Here is a 22,790-nt window from a genome sequence, read left to right as displayed (position 1 = left end):
TTATAAGGAAGGAGTAGATGGTGTTATTAGAAGTTGTTTACGTGAGCATGAACAGGAACAGATCCTACTCAAGTGTCACTCTGAAGCTTACTGAGGACACCATGCGGGAGACAGAACTGCACATAAGGTATTGCAATCCAGTTGTTATTGGCCTACTCTCTTCAAGGATGCCCATAAGTTTGTTTTGTCTTGTGATGAATGTCAAAGAATTGGTAATATTAGTAGACGTCAAGAAATGCCTATGAATTATTCACTTGTTATTGAATCATTTGATGTTTGGGGCTTTGATTATATGGGACCGTTTCCTTCCTCTAATGGGTATACACATATTTTAGTTGCTCTTGATTACGTTACTAAGTGGGTAGAAGCTATTCCAACTAGTAGTGTTGATCATAATACCTCTATTAAGATGCTTAAAGAAGTTATTTTTCCAAGGTTTGGAGTCCCAAGATATCTAATGACTGATGGTGGTTCACATTTTATTCATGGTGCTTTTCGTAAAATGCTTGCTAAGTGTGATGTTAATCATAGAATTGCATCTCCATATCATCCACAATCTAGTGGTCAAGTAGAATTGAGCAATAGAGAGCTCAAATAAATTTTGCAAAAGACTGTTAATAGATCTAGAAAGAATTGGTCCAAGAAACTTGATGATGCATTATGGGCATATAGGACTGCATACAAAAATCCAATGGGTATGTCTCCGTATAAAATGGTTTATGGTAAAGCTTGTCACTTACCTCTCGAACTAGAACATAAGGCATATTGGGCCATTAAAGAGCTCAACTATGACTTCAAACTTGCCGGTGAGAAGAGGCTTTTTGACATTAGCTCACTTGATGAATGGAGAACCCAGGCTTATGAGAATGCCAAACTGTTTAAAGAAAAAGTTAAAAGATGGCATGATAAAAAGATACAAAAGCGTGAGTTTAATGTAGGTGATTATGTATTGGTATACAACTCTCATTTAAGATTTTTTTGAAGGCAAACTCCTCTCTAAATGGGAAGGTCCTTACGTCATCGAGGAGGTCTATCGTTTCGGTGCCATAAAAATAAACAACTTCGAAGGCACAAATCCGTGGGTGGTGAACAGTCAAAGAATCAAACATTATATCTCAGGTAATCCCATAAATGTTGAAACTAATGTTATTGAAACCGTGACCCGGAGGAATACATAAGGTACACTTTCTAGAATGTTTTAGACTCCAAAAGGAATAGGTACATGGTACGGTAAGTAAACCGACTTCAAAACAGTTCTAATGGCAATTTTTCTCCGTTTTGGAATGTTTAAGAAAATAGGAAAATAAGAAGTAGTCTGGGAAGGACACGAGGCGTCCACGAGGGTGGAGGGCGCGCCCCACCCCCCTGGGCGCGCCCCCTGCCTCGTGGGCACCTCGTGTGCTCTCTGGACTCCGTTTTCTTGCACGATACTTCTTTTGGTCGGTAAAAATTCATTATATAATCTCCTGAAGGTTTTGACCACCATATCATGCAAATATCTTTTGTCTTTGTTTCGAGCTGTTTTTCTGACAGATCTAGATCGCCATGGCGTCTTCAAGTGCCCCCAAGGACAAGTTCTTCGAGAAGGTCATCAACCCCTACCTCGCGGAGGTGCTGCAACACCCTCAAACCATTGAGATGCGTGACGGGTTGCTGCACATTTGTGATGTTGAGGGACCAAGGAGGACCGGAAGCGTGGAGATAAGGCTCGAGGCAATGGAGCAACAAGTTTTCAAGTGCCAGAAGATGGTGGAATGTGGACTCGACTCCAATCATATAATGATCATGGAGTTCACCAACAACCACAAGTTGGATGACAAGAACATTGGGGAGGCCATCTTCAAGCTTCACGAGAAAATCGAGCACCTCCAAGCCCAGATCTATGACCTGCAAAACCAAAACCGTGAGTATGAATATAGATTCAAGAGGATGAGTTTGGCTGCAGATTTGAGGATCCCGGAGACTAGATCATCCTTCTATGATGGTGAGCCTATGCCTTGGAAGATGGACGACAAGCCTACATCATCAACAACTCTGTCATCGCCACCTCCAAGGAAGGAGACATAAACACATGGGTGTGGGCACTCCCCTTGGCAACTGCCAAGCTTGGGGGAGTGCCCCCGTATCGTATCACCATCACACTTTTATCTTTACCATTTTTCTTAGTTCGATCCTTTTGGTAATATCTTGATCTAGTATAATAAAGTTTTAGTATGATCTAGTTTTGAGTTTTGCTTTATGATCCTTCTATGTAATCGAGTCTGTGAGCTATATATAATAAAGATTAGTGTTGAGTCAAGGGCTTGATTATCTTGCTATGATCTTGAGGGAATAAAATAAAAGAGAAGAAATAAAAATAAATAAAGAGATCATATGGAGAGTAATGACTTCACATATAAAGGGTATGATGAATAAAAATTGTTGAGAGTTGACAAACATAGTTTTGGTCATCCTTGCAATTAATAGGAAGTAATAAAGAAAGAGAGGTTTTCACATATAAATATACTATCTTGGACATCTTTTATGATTGTGAGCACTCATTAAAATATGACATGCTAAAGAGTTGACGTTGGACAAGAAAGACAACGTAATGGGTTATGTTTTCTTGCATCTGAGATAAATTATATTGTCATGGATCATCCAACATGTTGAGCTTGCCTTTCCCTCTCTTGCTAGCAAATTTCTTTGCACCAAGTAGAGATACTACTTGTGCTTCCAAATATCCTTAAACCCAGTTTTGCCATGAGAGTCCACCATATCTACCTATGGATTGAGTAAGATCCTTCAAGTAAGTTGTCACCGTTGCAAGCAATAAAAAATTGCTCTCTAAATATGTATGAATTATTAGCGTGGAGAAAATAAGCTTTATACGATCTTGTGATGTGGAAGAAATAAAAGCGACGGGCTGCATAATAAAGGTCCATATCACAAGTGGCAATATAAAGTGACGTTCTTTTGCATTAAGATTTTGTGCATCCAACCATAAAAGCACATGACAACCTCTGCTTCCCTCTATGAAGGGCCTATCTTTTATTCTTGTCTTATACTTCATGCAAGAGTCATGATGATCTTCACCTTTCCTTTTTACATTTTATCCTTTGGCAAGCACAATGTGTTGGAAAGATCTAGGTATATATAGCTAATTGGATGTGAGTTTTCATGAACTATTATTGTTGACATTACCCTTGAGGTAAAAAGTTGGGAGGCAAAAACTATAAGCCCCTATCTTTCTTTGTGTCCGATTAAAACTTCATAACCATAAATATCACGTGAGTGTTAGCAATTGTGAAAGGCTAAATGATGGTTGAGTATGTGGACTTGCTGAGAAGCTCTTATATTGACTCTTTCCTATGTTATGATAAATTGTAATTGCTTCAATGACTGAGATTATAGTTTGTTAGTTTTCAATGAAGTTACTGATTCATACAGTATGTGAATGAATTGTTACTTTAGCATAAGAGATCATATGACAATATATATATATATGTTGTTGTTCTAAAAATGATCATGATGCCCTCATGTCCGTATTTTATTTATCGACGCCTCTATCTCTAAACATGTGGACATATTTTTCGATTTCGGCTTTCGCTTGAGGACAAGCGAGGTCTAAGCTTGGGGGAGTTGATACGTCCATTTTGCATCATGCTTTTATATCGATATTAATATCATTATGGGCTGTTATTACACATTATGTCACAATACTTATGCCTTTTCTCTCTTATTTTACAAGGTTTACATGAAGAGGGGGAATGCCGGCAGCTGGAATTCTGGGCTGGAAAAGGAGAAACTATTAGAGGCCTATTCTGCACATCTCCAGAAGTCCTGAAACTCCACGGGAATTATTTTCAGAATATATAAAAAATATTGGGCGAAAGAAGTACCAGAGGGGGGCCACCCACCGTCCACGAGGGTGGGGGCGCGCCCTACCCCCCTAGGTGCGCCCCCTGCCTCGTGGGCCCCCTGGTGGCCCTGTGATGCCCATCTTTGGCTATATGGAGTCTTTGGTCGAGGGAAAAATCATAAGCAAGCTCACAGGACGAAACTCCGCAGCCACGAGGCGGAACCAATCTAGGGCTCCGGTGGAGCTGTTCTGCCGGGGAAACTTCCCTCTAGGAGGGGGAAATGATCACCATCGTCATCACCAACGATCCCCTCATCGGGAGGGGGTCAATATCCATCAACATCTTCACCAGCACCATCTCCTCTCAAACCCTAGTTCATCTCTTGTATCCAATCTTTGTATCAAAACCTCAGATTGGTACATGTGGGTTGCTAGTAGTGTTGATTACTCTTTGTAGTTGATGCTAGTTGGTTTATTTGGTGGAAGATCATATGTTCAGATCCATTATGCATATTAATACCCCTCTGATTATGAACATGAATATGCTTTGTGAGTAGTTACGTTTGTTCCTGAGGACATGGGAGAAGTCTTGCTATAAGTAGTCATGTGAATTTGGTATTTGTTCGATATTTTGATGATATGTATGTTGTCTTTCCTCTAGTGGTGTCATGTGAACGTCGACTACATGACACTTTACCATTGTTTGGGCCTAGAGGAAGGCATTGGGAAGTAATAAGTAGATGATGGGTTGCTAGAGTGACAGAAGCTTAAACCCTAGTTTATGTGTTGCTTCGTAAGGGGCTGATTTGGATCCATATGTTTCATGCTATGGTTAGGTTTACCTTAATACTTCTGTTGTAGTTGCGGATGCTTGCAATAGGGTTTAATCATAAGTGGGATGCTTGTCCAAGGAAGGACAGTACCCAAGCACCGGTCCACCCACATATCAAATTATCAAAGTACCGAACACGAATCATATGAGCATGATGAAAACTAGCTTGACGATAATTCCCATGTGTCCTCGGGAGCGCTTTCCTTTATATAAGAGTTTGTCCAGGCTTGTCCTTCGCTACAAAAAGGATTGGGCCATATTGCTGCACCTTATTTACTTTTATTACTTGTTACCCGTTACAAATTACCTTATCACAAAACTATCTGTTACCGATAATTTCAGTGCTTGCAGAGAATACCTTGCTGAAAACCGCTTATCATTTCCTTCTGCTCCTCGTTGGGTTCGACACTCTTAGTTATCAAAAAGGATACGATAGATCCCCTACACTTTTGGGTCATCAACATTTCTGGCACCGTTGCTGGGGAGTGGAGCGCCTTTGGTAGGTGGAATTTGGTAAGAAAAAATTTATATAGTGTGCTGAAATTTACTGTCACTTGTTACTATGGAACATAATCCTTTGAGGGGCTTGTTCGGGGTATCTTCACCCCGACCAGTAGAGCAAAGAGTTGCTCCTCAACCTACTGAACCTACAGAAAATGTTTACTTTGAAATCCCTTCGGGTATGATAGAGAAACTGCTAGCTAATCCTTTCACAGGTGATGAAACATTACATCCCGATTTGCACCTAATCTATGTAGATGAAGTTTGTGGATTATTTAAGCTTGAAGGTATGCCTGAGGATGTTATCAAGAAGAAGGTCTTCCCTTTATCTTTGAAGGGAAAGGCATTGACATGGTTTAGGCTATGATGATATGGGATCATGGAACTACAACCGACTGAAATTGGAATTTCATCAGAAGTTTTATCCTATGCATCTTGTTCATCGTGATCGTAATTATATATATATATATATAATTTTTGGCCTCGCGAAGGAGAAAGCATCGCTCAAGCTTGGGGGAGTCTTAAGTCAATGTTATATTCATGCCCCAATCATGAGCTCTCAAAAGAAATGATTATTCAAAAAATTTATGCTCGGCTTTCTCTGAGTAATCGCTCCATGCTCGATACTTCTTGTACTGGTTCTTTTATGATGAAGACTATTGAATTCAAATGGGATTTATTGGAGAGAATTAAACGCAACTCTGAAGATTGGGATCTCGACGAAGGTAAGGATTCAGGTATAACACCGAAGTTTGATTGTGTTAAATCTTTTATGGATACCAATGCTTTTCGTGAATTTAGCACTAAATATGGACTTGACTCTGAGATAGTAGCTTCTTTTTGTGAATTCTTTGCTACTCATGTTGATCTACCTAAGGAGAAGTGGTTTAAATATAATCCTCCCATTGAAGTAAAAGTAGTTGCACCTATTAAATTTGAAGAAAACACTATCACTTATAAGGATCATGTTGTTCCTACTGCTTATATTGAGAAACCACCTTTCCCTGTTAGAATAAAGGATCATGCTAAAGCTTCAACTGTGGTTAACAAAAGTAATATTAAGACACCCAAACCCCCTCAGAAAATTAAAGTTGAACCTAGTGTTGCTATGGTTAAATACCTCTTGGCCGATAATATTGATGGGCATGTTATTTACTTCTGTGATGAAGCTGCTAGAATTGCTAGACCTGATACTAAAAATAAACATAGACCTATTGTAGGCATGCTTGTTATTTCTGTTAAAATAGGAGATCATTGCTATCATGGCTTATGTGATAGGGGTGCTAGTGCAAGTGCAATACCTCATTCCTTATACAAAGAAATTATGCATGATATTGCACGTGCCACGATGTTACAATTAAGCCGTCCCAGTAGCAATCTTCTGGCTCATGATCACTAATGAGTGGCTAGTTAGTGTAGACCATCACGACCAGATGTGATGTGAGGGCAGGCTGGTGGGCTGCCGTCGAGTCGGTGCAACGTCCCGACCTCGCGGCCTATGTCCAGGCCTCAATCAAGAGGATTGTCGGGGAACCGTCATCGTTTTATGGTTCGGAGGCTGATGATGATGCTCGCACATGTTCCTTGGAAGCTGCACTTACTTCTTGATAAAGTGGCAGAACGCGGAGTCGGAGGTCGATGTTGAACGCGAGTGTGCCAAAGAAGATGGTTTGAACAGGGACGGGTGGCGGGTTAATGTGGAGTCATACTGCCCCATTTTCGATGAAGGTGAGGGATCTGAAAGTGAAGCTCTAGCCTAGCATGAAGCCGCAAGGCATGATCAGAGATTTGATATGAAGTCAGTCTCCATCCGACCCAGCCACTGACTAGCGCATCAACTGATGGTGCAGAAAACCGTCAGTGCCCCGGTAGGGTGGAGAGTCTAGCTGGAAGTATGAGTGGGGATTGCGCACATGTTTTCTTACCTAGATTTGTGCCCTCATGGTCGAGGTAACACTCTACTCCTCTTTGTTTTGGTTTAATGGGGGAACACATCGTGTGAGGGGGTCACAGATTGGGGGTGATGAATGCTACCAAAGTCTGAGATATTGAGTGGACGCCCTCAACCTACCCCTAGCCTCACCTTATAAAGGGGGTGAGAGCTAGGGTTTTTCAGGGGCCCTCGCTGACCTTGCTATGAGAGCTTCTTGGCTTGAATGCCAAGATCATGTTTTATCTCGAAGTCAGGCTTGGATTGATTGTTGGGCCAAGCCTGTTTCATGCCTCTTGTGCCTTGAGGTGGGCCTAGTATCAGGCTTTCCGGCGATGATCCACCCCCGGTATAATGTATGCTAGTCTATGACTTACTTGTGGAACAAGTGAATACGATTCAACTCCGTTGTTTCTTCTTCGCGGTCCCGAAGAACATCGTCTCGGATTCAGAGAGAAAAAACTTAATGCACGAAGAGATTTCCAAGACTTCGTCAAAGAGATAGGTTTGGATTGAGCATTCATCGAGGACCTAAATCTCAACTTTCACTTAGAACCTCCTTAATAGTACGGTTTGACCTATGACTCAAATAAAAGTAAATGAAACTAGAAAAACAAAAGTCTTCACTACACTTCCTAATCCATCCCTGCGAACTGATTGTTCCTCGGACATGCATTCCGAAAGTATTGATTGTCATCACAATTTTTTGGGGCACATAACTCTCATGTTAAACCAAATCCTCACAGACTTTCACCTATGTATACTCGCAAACACATTTGTCCCTTAACTATGTTGTCATTAATCATTCAAAACCCTCTAGGGGCATTAAATGTACTTACACTATGTGAAGATCCTCACGGTGCCCCGACCGAGGGCTCTCTTACCACATCGGTTCCTGGCCTGGTGGGCTGGGCTGAGGACCCCTAGGTCGGTTGCATACTAGGACACGTTTTGTGGCCCATGATGTTTATACAAAAGACTCCAGAGGACTTGCATTGCAAGTCGAAGAAACTGGAGCCGTGGAGGACTCTACCTCCACCGATGTAGCTGACTAGGATCTGTAACCCTAGGACACCCGGTGTATATATAAGTCGGGCTTGGGCTCGTCGATAGAACATAACACAATCCCTTGGTATTCACATGTACTTTGCACACACTCCAATCACAATATACTAGAGCAGGAGTAGGTTATTACCTCGATCATGAGGGCCCGAACATGGGTAAAAGCTCGCTTCCTATTACCATCCAGTCTAATCTCCTAGCCAGGATACCCTACCGAGGGATTTGTCAGAATCATATCCGATAGATCATGTATGAGAAGGAGGAGAGAACTCACCCGCGCAGTTCATATCGGCCACTGTGTGCTTCCCGTTGCTTCACTGCTAAGGAGGCATGGATGAAAGGTACGCCGCGTACACATTAACTATCCACCCCGTGAAATCATCAAGCACATCGCCACCGGGCAGGGGTCAAAGACTGAAAACGACCGCGCCGTGTGGCTCCATTACAAGGAGAAACCATACGGACTTGATGGCAGAGAGGCACCGCATGAGATTACACATATTCTACATGAAATGATGACATTAGCCAAGACAAATTGCGCCATACTGGGCCTCGCCCCCTTGAAAATGCCATCCCTGACCTCGACCCGGCCTCCAAATCCATATGAGCTGCACTTCATATGTGATATGATGACTGTCGATATGACTAACTCTACTAAAATTGCTCTAAGCCAGTGACAGTTAGAGGCAGTTTTTCCCAAGACCGTGGATGCATGATCATGCACTGGCCGCCCAAGTACAAATGCTCAAAAGGGGTTACATCACGATGCCACCCTAAGCATACATACATTATTTCAACAAAATCAAGTCCTCCTGTCAACCCACGTACGGCATCCTGATTGATCGACACCAAGACATTTCACTGCCAGCTCTGCCCTGTACTATTATGCATACTACACGGGCTCAATCATTCGTGGCCTCCTCGTACTTTAGTTAATAAATTAATAAACCAAATCTTTCCATGCATGTATTATTGCTAACATATCTTGCCTTTTCTTATGCTGTAATCACATGTTGGATGGGGAATATTCGTGGTGACTCTAGTGAGAGGCTTCATGCACGTACTATTATTATATGTATGTATGCGTCCATCCATGCTTTGCGAGGCTGTAAAAGGGGCACCGATAGTTTAGCATTTCAGGTCGATAAATGTCACCCAAGCGCACGCCTCCATGTGGGAGCCAAAAGCGTGTCGGGCTAGCTTCAAGCAAACTCGATTCATTACCTAGCCATTCTTCTTTTATATGCAAGACCCCAAGGTGCAAACTCCACACCAAAGAGCGTACATGCGTGCATGCCATAACTGTACTGTAGCTAGCAAGCCGAATTTTTTTCTCCAAGTGTAACAAAACCAGTTGTATTACCTTTGGGTGCAGTCGCCTGGAGATGGTCGCACATGATTTATTCAGCAGGTTTGGCTGCCATATCACTAATAGATGACGTGGTTAAGTCGTGTTTGTTTTTTCAAAAAGAGAGGAAACCCCTCGGCCTCTGCATCGAGTGATGCACTCAGTAATCTATTTTACCGTATTTTACCGCTCACAAAAAAATGTAATCTACTTTACCGATCTGTTGTGGTCTTTTTCGTGTTTTTGCTAACCCCTTTGCTAGCACCGTAAATGTTGTCGACTACTTTTATTTCATTTAATAAATTTAGATATGTGCATCACCACGATGTAGAAGCCAGGGTTTCCCCCTTTTTGAAGAAAAAATGTTAATGAGAAAGAGAGAGAGAGAACCATTCTCAGTTGATTGACATTTTCGTAAGTCCTGGCCGGTTTCTGAAAAGTGAAATTCCATCTTGCACTTTCTCAGAAAAGTGCACTGGATGAAAAAAAATGCAAGCTACATTTTTTTACCGAAATAAAGCTGCACTTTGTAGAATCAATCGACTGAGACATAGACAGAATCAAGAGAGAAAATATGCATCCCAAGCTAGAGAAAAATCTGTATGGTCGCAACTATGTACCAATGGTGTTATCTACGCAATTAAGCAGTGATTAGTATACGATTTTTGAAAAACTTACAAAAGTGACTGTGTCAGCTAACACCAATGCCTCTATGGCAGCTCTGCCCCAATCTTTGATATGACTCTTATCGTAGAACCAGAGACAACTATTATTCTCTCTCTCTCTCTCTCTCTCTCTCTCTCTCTCCCTCCTGTAAACCATGCCAAATAACAACTACTTTACATGCAACGCTAATATATTAACCATTAAAAACTTATATATAAACACACATTTCATGCATATGATACATCGTATGTACACACACTTATACTGCCCTTAGGACCAAGGAGTGTCTTTTTTATTACAAAATTGTCATAAAATATCTTGTTGCTTAGGTTATGTTTGTTTGGGGTGCGGTTGTGGGTTGGCTAAGGTGGCAGAGCTGAAGTCAGAGGAAGCGATTATGATAAAGGTTGATCGTTTGGCAACACAACTACAGAGTGGCCGAGATGCCAGAAAATCAATCTCTCTCTCTCTCTCTCTCTCTCTCTCTCTCAGAGGAGGAGGAGGAGGAGGGAGGTGGATGGTGCTTTATAAATGGCAATTCTTGCAATTTCTCCAAATAAAATATAGTAGGGGAGTGAGAGTAACGAAAGCCGTGGAAGTAGCTTCCAATGGTATTTTAGCCTATATAGCTAGAAGTTGCCTTCTGTTATACCCTAGGAGAATGTCCAAGTCACCATTCGATAAATGCATATTGACGTAATGCTATGATAAGTCAGAGCTTTTCATTCAATATTTCACATTTTAGAAGACACCCCCCCCCCCCCCCCCACCCCACACACACACACACAAAAGTAGATTGACGTCCTTTCTTTTCCATGTATTTCCTTTTTTTGCGGCTTTGGACGGGAGTGTTGTTGTTAGTATGGATTTGTCAGAGGCTTAGAAATAATTCCCCCAGGTCAGCCTTAATGCCATGTCTTAGTTTGACCATGTTTCTTTAGAAACTACTTCAAAAGCACAAACAATCAAGGCCTATGTTCATTTGGCATTTTCTCTGCTCCAAATCCGGTCCATTCATTGTAAGCTCTGACTAGATCTCTTCTTAACCAGTTGGGTGTGCTAATTAAGTAGTAAAGAAATACCATGACTTTTTTTTGCATGGTATCATAAAAATCATAGCACAAGCCATCTAGACGCCAATCTGACAAAACAGCTGAAGGCTAGCCTTTGCACAAAGGACCACCAACCGAGAAAGTAAATTACAATAATCCCCTGAGATTGACACCAACGACCGTCACTTGCCTCCAGCACCACCACAGAAGTCCCCAAAGGATAATAGGACGGATCACAACCTCACCTGAGCTCGATGGGGCTTCATCGCTGATATGCAACTTTACGAACCTCCAAGGTGGCTCATCAAAGACAAAATCATTGTCGTTGCATGAATCAGACCGGGTCAGCACCCCGGACACACCATGAAACTTCAGATCTTGCGTTGCTACTCATTGAAGACGTCAGAGAAGGAAATCATACTTGCCAACCGCCAATCGCGATCCCAACACACGGTTATCTGGGTAGTCATATTTCCACTGAATTTGCGTTCCATGCACATAAGTACTATTGTATCATTGAAAAATATAATGGTTGTAGTACTCGGTTGATTAGTCTTATTAATATAATCTCTATCTCTACTACTTAAAAAAAACGTAAGGTTCCCATTTCATCTTTTTTCTCACCACCCCTTCGTCCAACCTTCCTTGTATGATAATAGATCAACTTAATTTACTTACCTTCTGAACCAGTTTCACTTTAATTATTTACCAAACATCGGATCAAAATATAAGGTAATTCATGGACATAATTTGATAATCATTTATTTACACAATCGCATTATTATAGATAGGTAAATCACAAGCCTACGTACTAGAAGATTTAATATATCTCGTTGCAACGCACGGGCATTCTTCTAGTTCACAAAAAAAAGATTAGTCTTATTAATATATGCTCCGTCAGTCCGTCTCATCATGGAATGTCTGGAAAGAGATAACTCCCACACGTACGCTTGGCTGGGGTCTCCATATCAAAATTCTGGCAGTTGGGCTATAAAAAACGAGATGGTGCACATGGATAGAGGCAATCATAGGCTGTTCCTCTGTTAGGCGGGCGCAGATTATTCTCAGCGTGATGTTAACTCAGCTCGCAGTGTGGAAAAGCAAATTAGCACCTAGAAGAGAAAAGCAAATTAGCAACATAGTTTAGTGGCAAATCTCTATTATTAAAATGAAGTCTCTGGTTGTGATGATACGTCATGGTTTGGTTAAATTTTGTAAGTTTGTTAGTTTCACGTTAGCTACGAAGAGTATCATTCTTTGGACGAGAGAATCATGTTAACATGAAGGGTGCCATTCTTTGGACCGTAGAATCATATTAATTATGAAGAGTATCATTATTTGGATGAAAGAATCACATTACCTATTAAAAAATCATCAAGCATTGGACAAAAAGATCACTACAACGCACGGAAAATTAGCTAGTGTACTAGGATGTCACACTGGCCGATACGAGTAAAGTTGTTTTGCTTTGACCGATGTAACCCCAGGTTATCTGTGGTGTTTCGCTATCAGAGTGTAACTCCATGAGTAAAGTTTGATTTCCTCTCAAGGTTGCTCCACCAACTGCAGGCATACACGTACGTCGGGGAATCGGGTCGTTTGTAGTTTATGATACTAGTATAACTTTTCAGGATTTGAGCATGTGGCACCATCGCAACTTTGCGTAAAATATTGCTCTAAACAAACAAATACTATCGATTTTCTTCCTTACCGAACCTACATACAGGGTGGCAAATACTCCATCCGTCCCATTATATAAGAGTGTTTCTTGTATTATAGGATGGAGGGAGTAAAGAGCAACTCTAGCAGACCCCGCATCCATCTTCGACATGCAAAATAACCGTTAAAATGCGGGTAGGGGTGGAAAAACTTGCCCGATCAGACCCGCATCCTGCCCCGACCCATAAATTTTTTTGAGGGGCGTGGCAAAATCCCGACCCCAACCCGGGTATACGCGGGTTTCCCCCTCGCGGCTGCGGTGCACTGCATCATAGAGAAGCAGTTGGCGGGATGGACATTTCAGCCCGCGCGCCTTCCCCCCTCCTTCCGCCGCCGACCGCCTTTGCTTCCGCCCGCCCGCCGCAAGCGATTCCGGTCAAATCTGCAGGCGGAATCGCGCCGCGGGGCTGCCCCACACCCTCCCGCGTCGAGACGCTGCCCTGACCCCCCCCTCCCCCCGCGCGGATCCAGCGAGAGAGCCGCCCTCGTCGCTGCCGCCACCGGGGGATCGACCACCGTCGAGCCCGCCTCCTCGTCGCCGCCCAGGATCACCCGCCGCATCCGCCACCGGTTAGTGCGTATTTTTGTGATTTTTGCGAGCGAGCGATATAGTTGATTGACGCGCCGGTACGCATGTAGATGGAGTTGAGCCCGTGCGAGAAGTTCTTGCTCTCCGATTCGTCCGATTCAGACGACTCGGATGTTGAGACCATGCTTGCGAACTTTTGGCAGCAGACATTAGTCATGTCACTTGCCGTGAAGGAGCACGAAGACGAGAACCGGAAGAGGAGGCGAGGATCGACCGTCGAGCGTCTTTGCATTCCTCAGAATCGTCATCTTGGGAACGAGATGTTGATGCAAGACTACTTCGCGGAGAATCCTACATATCCACCGCACCTCTTCCGGAGAAGGTACGAATGCGCTGATCCCTCTTTGTCAAAATTGTTCAAGCTTGCGAGGCAAATTGCCGGTATTTTACTCGAAGAAGAAATGCTGCGGGCTTAAAGGGATTTAGTGCATATCAAAAAATCTCCGCGGCAATGCGGGTGATTGCATATGGTGTTCCGGCTGACTATGCCGATGAGTACCTTCGCATTGGTGAAGATACTACAATTGAGTCTGTGCGTAGATTTGCAAAGGTGATCATCTGTGTCTTTGATCCTGAGTATCTTCGGGCACCCAACGAAGATGACACAAAGAAATTGATGGCATCTAATGAGAGGAGAGGTTGGCCTGGCATGCTAGGTAGCATTGATTATATGCATTGGACTTGGAAAAATTGCCCCAAGGCATGGCAAGGAATGTATTGTGGCAAGTCTCGTGATGCAACAATTGTGCTAGAGGCCGTAGCATCCAAGGATTTATGGATTTGGCATTGCTTTTTTGTATGTCGGGCACTCTCAACGATATCAATGTGTTGCAACGGTCTCATTTGTTTGCTAGGCTTGCTAGCGGTGATGCTCCTGCTTGCAACTACACTATCAATGGGCATAAATACACAAAGGGGTACTATCTTGCAGATGGTATATACCCTCCTTGGTGCACATTTGTCAAAAGCATCAAAGAACCCAAAACTAACAAACAATGTGAATTTGCAAAGGTGCAAGAGGCAACCCGAAAAGACATTGAAAGAGCATTCGGTGTTTTGCAATCTAGGTTTGCCATTGTCCGTGATCCTGCTCGTTTTTGGGATAAGAAAACCTTAAACAATGTCATGACATGTTGTGTTATCCTGCACAATATGATTCTTGAAAATGAGAGAGGAATGAATTTGGAATTCTTCTACGACAATGTGGGTAGCCGTGTCAAACCAGGTAGAGACCCTAACCGCATTAGAGCTTTTCTTCAGACATACAAGGAGATTGAAAATGCAAACACACACTTTCAACTTCAGAAGGGTCTCATTGAGCACCATTGGTAAAGGGCTGGATGTTGACTAATTTTTGTATTCATTTGTATTTGTATTCATGACAAGTTTTGTATTGCATTATTTACGTTTGCTACGGTGATTTGAATAATTATTTGTAATATGGATGATTATTGTATTATGTTTGATTTGAATAATTTGGTTTTGCTTTTGATTGTTGTATTATGTTGGATCTGATATTTGCGGACCAATGAGATGCGGGATGCAGCGGCGCAAAGAGCAGACCCTGCAAAGCTGACCCGTAAAAAGGTATATTCCATGAATATACTTTTATACTGGTCCGTTTGAGGAGTCTGCATCTGTGGCCGTCCGCGCCGACCCGCAAAGACCATTTTACGCGAACTGCAAACGCATTTTACTGGTCGACGGGATGCGGGATCTGCTAGAATTGCTCTAACAAGGAAAATATGTCATATCAACAAGTAACAACCTATACTATATATGCCAATTTTTCAGCCATTTGCTCCCAAAATAAACACAACGCGCACGTGTTGGAGCCAAATCACGACCAGCTGAACCACACACTGTGGAGGGATGCTTCCATGCATGCATGCACGTCTCCGTTTCTGAACGTGAAGAAAGAACATATCGCTCCAGTTCGTCTCCTTTCGGAGCCAAGTGCCATTTGCAGGAGGATTCTTTCTTTATCTTTTCTTAACATGATACTTTCTTCATCTCAAAACAAATGTGACTGGTTTAGTACAATTTTATATTAATTTTATACTAAATCGGCGACACTTATTTTAAAACAGAGAAAGTACCATTAATGACCTAAAACATCTTATATTAGTTTATATAGAAACTTTCTCCGTTTCAAAATAGATGGCTTAATTTTGTACAAACTTTAATACAAAATCGGGTCATCTATTTTTGAACAGAGGGGTATTATAGTATATGTTTCCAATTTAGTGTCGCACACCCATACTTGCATCATTCTCGGGTGATGTAGTTAATTTCAGAAAGTTGGTGAGCTAGACAGATTACGTAGGAAATATCAAATCTTGACATGTTTAGTAACAGTGGATCATTTAGAAGATGCCGAATCGGATACACCACAGGATCAGCTGGGCATGGCAAGGCCAAGGGGACTGCGTGTAGAAAATCCCGTCACCAATGACCTGAACTAGGAAACAAAGATGACGAGTAGGTGACGCATGCATGGGGCCCCGAGGCCTTTTCTGTGGGCAACCCATGTCTCCGACGCTCAGGACATGGATTTGTATTATTATTTTTATCAAAGGGTCGCAAGGATTTAAATCTCGGCTTGGTTTGTTTTCTCGTGCCAACAGTGAGCAATGGCGTTGGCAGGGGACGGGGCCGGCGCTTGCCTTATGCAGTATATTTTCTCTTAATATTTTTTAAAGCTTATTATATGGTGTGATTTTCACCGAGTTTTTAATCAGATTTCCGGTTGACACCTACCTCCTTTCGAGTTTATAAGACTTGCACGTATCTCTAGGTTGACAAATAGAACAACGTGATACAAGTTATATATCACAGCAAATATATCATTAGAAACTATAAATCATCAACTTTCTAATGATATAATTTTTAGACTATACAACTCATCTTATAAAGCCAAAGTGATCAGACCCTTCCTCGGACCCCGCGCAAGCAGGAGCTACATGCATCGGGCTGCCCAAACTATAAATCGTCTATTTTCTAATGATATGATTTTTAGACTATACAACTCATCTTATATTGATTAATATAAATCTAGGGATATGCGCAAGCTTTATAATTTGGAAAGGAGGTAGTACTATTTTCCGTTAAGAAAATATCCAGTAGAAACCACATAAAAACTATGCTTCCGACTTTCAAAGTTTGTAAAAAATCTGATAAAACTCTATGCCGATATTTTAATCCATGTGGCCTCACATCTTATTTCGCTAGCTTTGGCCACTCCCTTTGGCCGCCATGGCCGCCGCCTCCATGGGCAAGAAAGACTTACCTGACATGGTAAACCGCATTTTTCTGCAAAAGAAGATATTGATATTTTATAAAAAAAAGTTTTCCCTCGCTTTGTATTCCAAAACACCAACATCAATTACAAAGCAAACGCTGGGGCGAGCAGCACAACAAGCCAAAGAAAAAAAAAGAAAGAATGCCAGCACCGGCAGCTCGACAGACGCGAATGACCTACAACCGCTGCGCCCTCCGAAATCTACCCACCACGATCCTAGGCTCCGATCCTCCGTGTACCAAGCAGCACCTCCAGGAAGGAAACGACGCCGACGACGCTGCTGCCCGGACGTATCCTAGGGTTTCCCCCGGCACACAGAGGGAAGAGGGAAATGAAGACCACCGACACCCTCCAGGGAGGAATGGTGGCACCCGCAGGCGTCACCGCACCGGAGCCGAAAGATCCGGTAAGGATTTCTCCCAACTCCAAACCCCACTGCCCAACCGAATCGAAGCCAGCCAACCAGCTCGCCGCCCACCGCCCACCAGCATGCGCCACCGCGGTTGCAACGCCACTCACGCCGCCTCACTGAGATCGCCACCACGAGGCCAAGAGAACGAGGAGGAGGCGTTGGACGATGGGAGCAGCAGCGCCTAGCCGCGCGGGAGGGAACCACCTCCTTTGCCGTCGTGCAGGAGGCTTGAGCCTCCGGCACCGCCGCGGTCGCCGTCCGGACGCAGCAGCAGGGCATACCAGGCCACCCCTGGCCCGGCCAGGCCCGAATCAGGCCCGCTAAGCCCCGTCGGCCACGCTGCAGCAGGGCAGCGCCAGCACCGCCAGCACCCCAACGCCCATCGTCGCTCCCCCGCCTCCTGGGAGCCACGCCGTCGACCCGCCCCGCCGTCGGCCCGCCCAGACCCAGATGGGGCCCAAAGGGCCCAGATCTGGGCCGAGCGGGCGCCGCCTGGCCGCGCCGCCTCGCCTCCTGGGAGCCACGCCGTCGACCCGCCCCGCCGTCGGCCCGCCCAGACCCAGATGGGGCCCGAAGGGCCCAGATCTGGGCCGAGCGGGCGCCGCCTGGCCGCGCCGCCGCGCCACCCCGCCGCCAACGGCGACGCCGCCGTCCAGCCGATCTCCCGCGCCGCGCCAGGAAGCCCCGCACGCCGGACCGCCGCCGCCTAGGGAACACCCCCCGACGTCCTCTGCCCCGCGCCGGAGAGCAACCGAGAGGGGAATGGCCGGGGGCCGCCGCCACCAGCGTCACCCGGGCCAGGCCCGGCGGCGAATGCTGGCGATGGCGGCGGGGAGGGGGGAAAGAGGGGGAGCTGGCGGAGGAGGAGCCGGGGCGCGGCCGGTCGCCCGCGGGGGCGACGCGGTCGCGAGAGCCCGAGGGGGGGGCAAGTGAAGAACCCCTTTGAGGTGAATTCACCTCTTTTATCATATTGATATTTTGGCGCTCTACCTCTAGCCACTCTACTCCACACCTAGAACCAGGCGACGGAATCATATTCGAAGATTTTCTTCTGGAGGGGGATTTCAAATGTCCACCCTCGGACTTCATGTGCAAGGTTATGACAAACTACCACTCTCTCAGTAATGCCTAGTAGTAGTGATACAACAAATGTAACCACATGTGCAACATTATTGATTGAAGGTAGAATAATAGGAGATGCATATAGATGTTGCTGATCTATAATATTAAAGTATGTTTCACAGTGCAAATAAGACACGTAAAATATGGGCACAAATCTGGATAACTCGGTACAAATAAGAAGCAAAAAGAATGCAAATAACCTTTAAAACCTTTTTAAAACCAAAAACAGTAGGGAAGGCCCCTACTGTGTCATTTTTTTAATATAAAATCAGGATGAAAATGTGGAATGATGGTTACATGAGGTTAGTACTTAAAAACAAATGTTAGCTGGCTATCCGTGATAACTAAAATTGTATGCATCACACATTTAAGGATTATACAAGCACTTCAACACATATACATTATTTTAGAGAAACTCACGGATCTTTTACTCACAATTAAAGCCTTAGAGCTTAATTGTAATTTTCCTTGACATATAGTATAATTAATGTACACACTAATAAAAACTTGATGATATTTTAGTTGGGCTTCGTATTCTCCTACAGTTTATATTTCTAAATTTTATTAGAATTCCTAGGATTGGCCAGACAGATTTATTAAGAGAAAATATACTAGTGTTCATAATGATGATAATAATTACTACTACCACAAACAGAAGAACACTCAATGGCTCCTATTATTTACATATCCACATGTAAGAACTTAAAACATTGTCGCAATCTACGTACATTACGAACTATTATGTTGGTCTTCAACAGATATAGAATTACGACCGCAAAGAAAAAAGATATAAACTATAAAACAATTCCGATGTTATCCATGTGCCTGCTACTTGTTAATATACATGATGAGTTTGAACTTTAAATATTGCACAATTAAGTAAATCAAGAGGTTCATATTTACTTATTCATTTTATTTTTCGTATTGATTTGAACGTCCAGTGTCCAGACCAAAGACGCCTTCATGAAACGACACAAAAAGGTAACTTGGCTGGATCAACAGTAAATCGAGAGGTTCATCATTGAGACTGCTTACCAAAGCAAAGCTCCTGGAGTGCACTTCCATATTAGAAAAGTTCAGTTGGAAAAACCTTAACGGCAGTGTGGAATCAACTAACGGTATCAAACAACCATACTTGCTTTTGCCACAAATGAGCTTACTATAATGATATCTTGTCATAATCGTACGTTCTCTCTATACTACTCATCAAGTGATAGCATTAATATAATAGTAACCCGCTAAGCTATATGTAGTGTTTGGTTTTCCATTCTCACACAGTTCTAAAATTCTTGGAACAAAAGTAACCCTTACACCGCTACTCTTTATTCGTGTTCTCTCATAAATCCCCTCTTCTTTTTTCAAGTGTCACTAAAGTATACTGGTACATATGCAAGATACCAGAGGGCGAAATGGCTCCCGGGTGCCCGCTTTAGTACATCAATACACATGCAAAAATATGAGAGGGTAGAACGATGCCAAGTACTACCTCCCTTTTGAATTACAATAATTTTTGGATATTTCAATATGGCCTACATACAGACCAAAATGAGGGAACAGACACATTAAAACATGTCTATATACATCGGATTCTGAAAAGAGTTAGAATATCTTATAATTTGGAACTTAGAGAGTAGAAAACAAAACAAACATATACATGTCCAAGTCTTCAACATGTGTGCGACAAATTTCTAACAAGTAGTATTTTCTTGGAAACAAATACTAGAAGTTAAAACATAGCATCTCCCTCACGTCCTGGAAGCATCGTCGTCACAGGAAAAAAAATACATCAGATTACACATGCACACATATATTACTAAAATGAAACATGAAAATTCGCTATAACTACCCAAGAATCGGTCCGAGATACCCTATGGATCTTTGTCGCTCACATGTAGAGGACCAATGAATACATATAGTACTCAATTGAGGAAGTTTATCTGTAATTCCACCATGATTAGCTGTTGCTAAAGCCAAATCATCCGTGTTGTAGGCAAACCACGAGACAGCAGAGAGCCAATTCAAGGTCTACACAAGCAACAAGTGCATCACAACATCCCAAGAAATTAAACATTCCCACTTGGTGATTAACACAGAATAGGAAATGTACCCGAATTGTCGTTTGCTGCGGGATTATACGGGAATTTTCCTGCCTTGTATCTGGCAATGTCTTGGTCCCCCCATGTTTAATGTAATCTGCATGATGTTAGTTTATATCCACCATAATGGTTGTTTAATTATAGTGCTGTGCACTATGCTCACTGACCCATGACACTGACCTTAGCTTAACTAAATGGAACAGTTCAGTTGCCACCTATATATATGGTACTTGAACACATCAATGCATCGGCATATAGGGAACACATTGGCTTCTAATTAATGTGTTTTCATCATAAGACAAATGCGGCGAGATTGACTAGCAAACACAAAAAATATACAGTATATCATTTTGTCACAAACAAGATGCTCTCTGATTAAGCCCATTGCTCACGAGTAGTTCAAAGTTACCTCACAATGGAATTGATCTTTCCAAAGTTTGTAGAATATATGGAGTTCACTATCTGTTCTTTCATAACTGAATATATATATTGGTGAAAATGACATTTCAGAGAAAAATACAATATTCAGTAGAGGCTTGCAAGATGGATGTAATTTCTCACCAACTGCCTATGTATCCTTGGGACGAGACTACTATGTACAGGAAAGTTTGTACAGCTAAATGTACTAGTTTAGTGACTATTTTGGCATCTATGGGTTAGATTGACTTCAAGTCTTGGCAGGAAGGATGTCAGTGTTATCTACTTTTTTAAGCTTTGAGGCAAAGTATGCTCTAGGCAGCCTAATGGCTTCTTCTAAGCCATGAATTGACAGGCAATAAAATTAAGAAATGAGCCTAAGGGTGAAGGGAGCTCCTATAGGATTGGCAAAAGAATATGCCCTGCAACTTGTTGTACCAATCTTGACCACATTTCCTGTGCCAATCAAGCTCCACTTGGCAAAACAGAAAACATTTTCGGCGTCGCGCCGATCTACCGTGTAATTTTTCCATGATGCTTCCAAGTTTCTCCTAATCTGTCCCCCTCTACATCCTAGACTGCATATCTCATACGGTTAAAATAACAAAGATCACATTCTTGATTCAAAGCAGCGAGCACTTACTCGCAACTGTCAGTAAACTAATCTCCTCTCGCAATTCCGACAGAATAACATGCCAAGTGTTCATACTGTCGATCGAGCGATTCTCCAATCCAGCGAGCTCTCTCTGATTTTGGGATGCTTCTTCATCAGTGATGCATACATACATGTGAGCATGCATTAAGCAAAGTGTTTGGCGTGGCACAAGATAATTATATGGCCAAAAGGGCTGGATAGTGGAGGGGGGCTTGGGAAACTATAAACTATGAAGGAGGAAAAGAAATCATGAAATAAGCTTAGGTTAGGCTCTATGTAATACAGGGGCATTTGCATCTCTGACCACTAAAGGATGGCTTAAGGCTTTTGACACCGTTCCACCTGTCGGCGCACAGTGGGTTCCTTTCCTATATTTCATTCATTCTATAAGAGCAGCAATTTTTGTGCGCCGGAATAAAGCGGCGACGCCTTTTCTCGGCGCCTTCCATGCCGTTTCTCCCAATATATGTATTTTATGGTTTGGTTCCTAATGGCTGTGTGTTTGAGCTCAGTTTTATCATGAGTAGACGACCGGGGCCCTTTGCAGTGGATGCTGATAAGCATGGGGAGGAGAGGAACAGCCCATTGGATGCCGGGACACCGAATTGCAGGCCCTGCCATCTTGTTAATTGCCAGGAGTCTGGGTGTTGGATCCAACACTATCTGCACGTTCACACATTGCGCATGGTCCCCCAGATCTCGACTCCTAACCTGTGCGGCTGTGCCTGCCAGTGCCAAGTGCCAGGGACGTACAAACAAACCAAAATCAGTTAGCCACGTAGAGATCATTTTTCTCAACACACAAAAGCTAGTATTAGAGGATGATCGTCTATAGATCTTTCTGCACAACCAGGCTATGCCGAGGCCTCATTTCCCCCCTGCCACCGCGCCGGAGAGCGACGACGGCGACGGCGCAGAGGCTGCCTTGCTGAATCCGGCCCCTACCCGGATGTGCACTGTTCCTGCATGTGCACGAGCAATGCATCGAGCGTGAGTGAGGCGCAGCAGATATATATAGGGGGAGTAAAAGCCTCCCTCCGTCTAGCATAGGATCTATAGGACTGAACTGAACTCAAGCCTGGGACGGATGGATGGGTGGAAATGTGCCCGCAGCATGTCTGCGTCTGCATGTGCACCGCCCCCCAGAGTTGGTTAGGTGCGAGAACTGACCTGATGGCGGAGAAACGACGCCGATTCCGCTGTGCCTCCTGGATTGGGTTCTGATTAGAAGGGTCTGATCCGATCGC

This window comes from Triticum urartu, chromosome 3A (assembly GCF_056163025.1).
Source record: "Triticum urartu cultivar PI428250 chromosome 3A, HENAU_Tu73, whole genome shotgun sequence".
NCBI classification, from domain to species: domain Eukaryota; kingdom Viridiplantae; phylum Streptophyta; class Magnoliopsida; order Poales; family Poaceae; genus Triticum; species Triticum urartu.
This window is presented reverse-complemented; position numbering follows the sequence as displayed.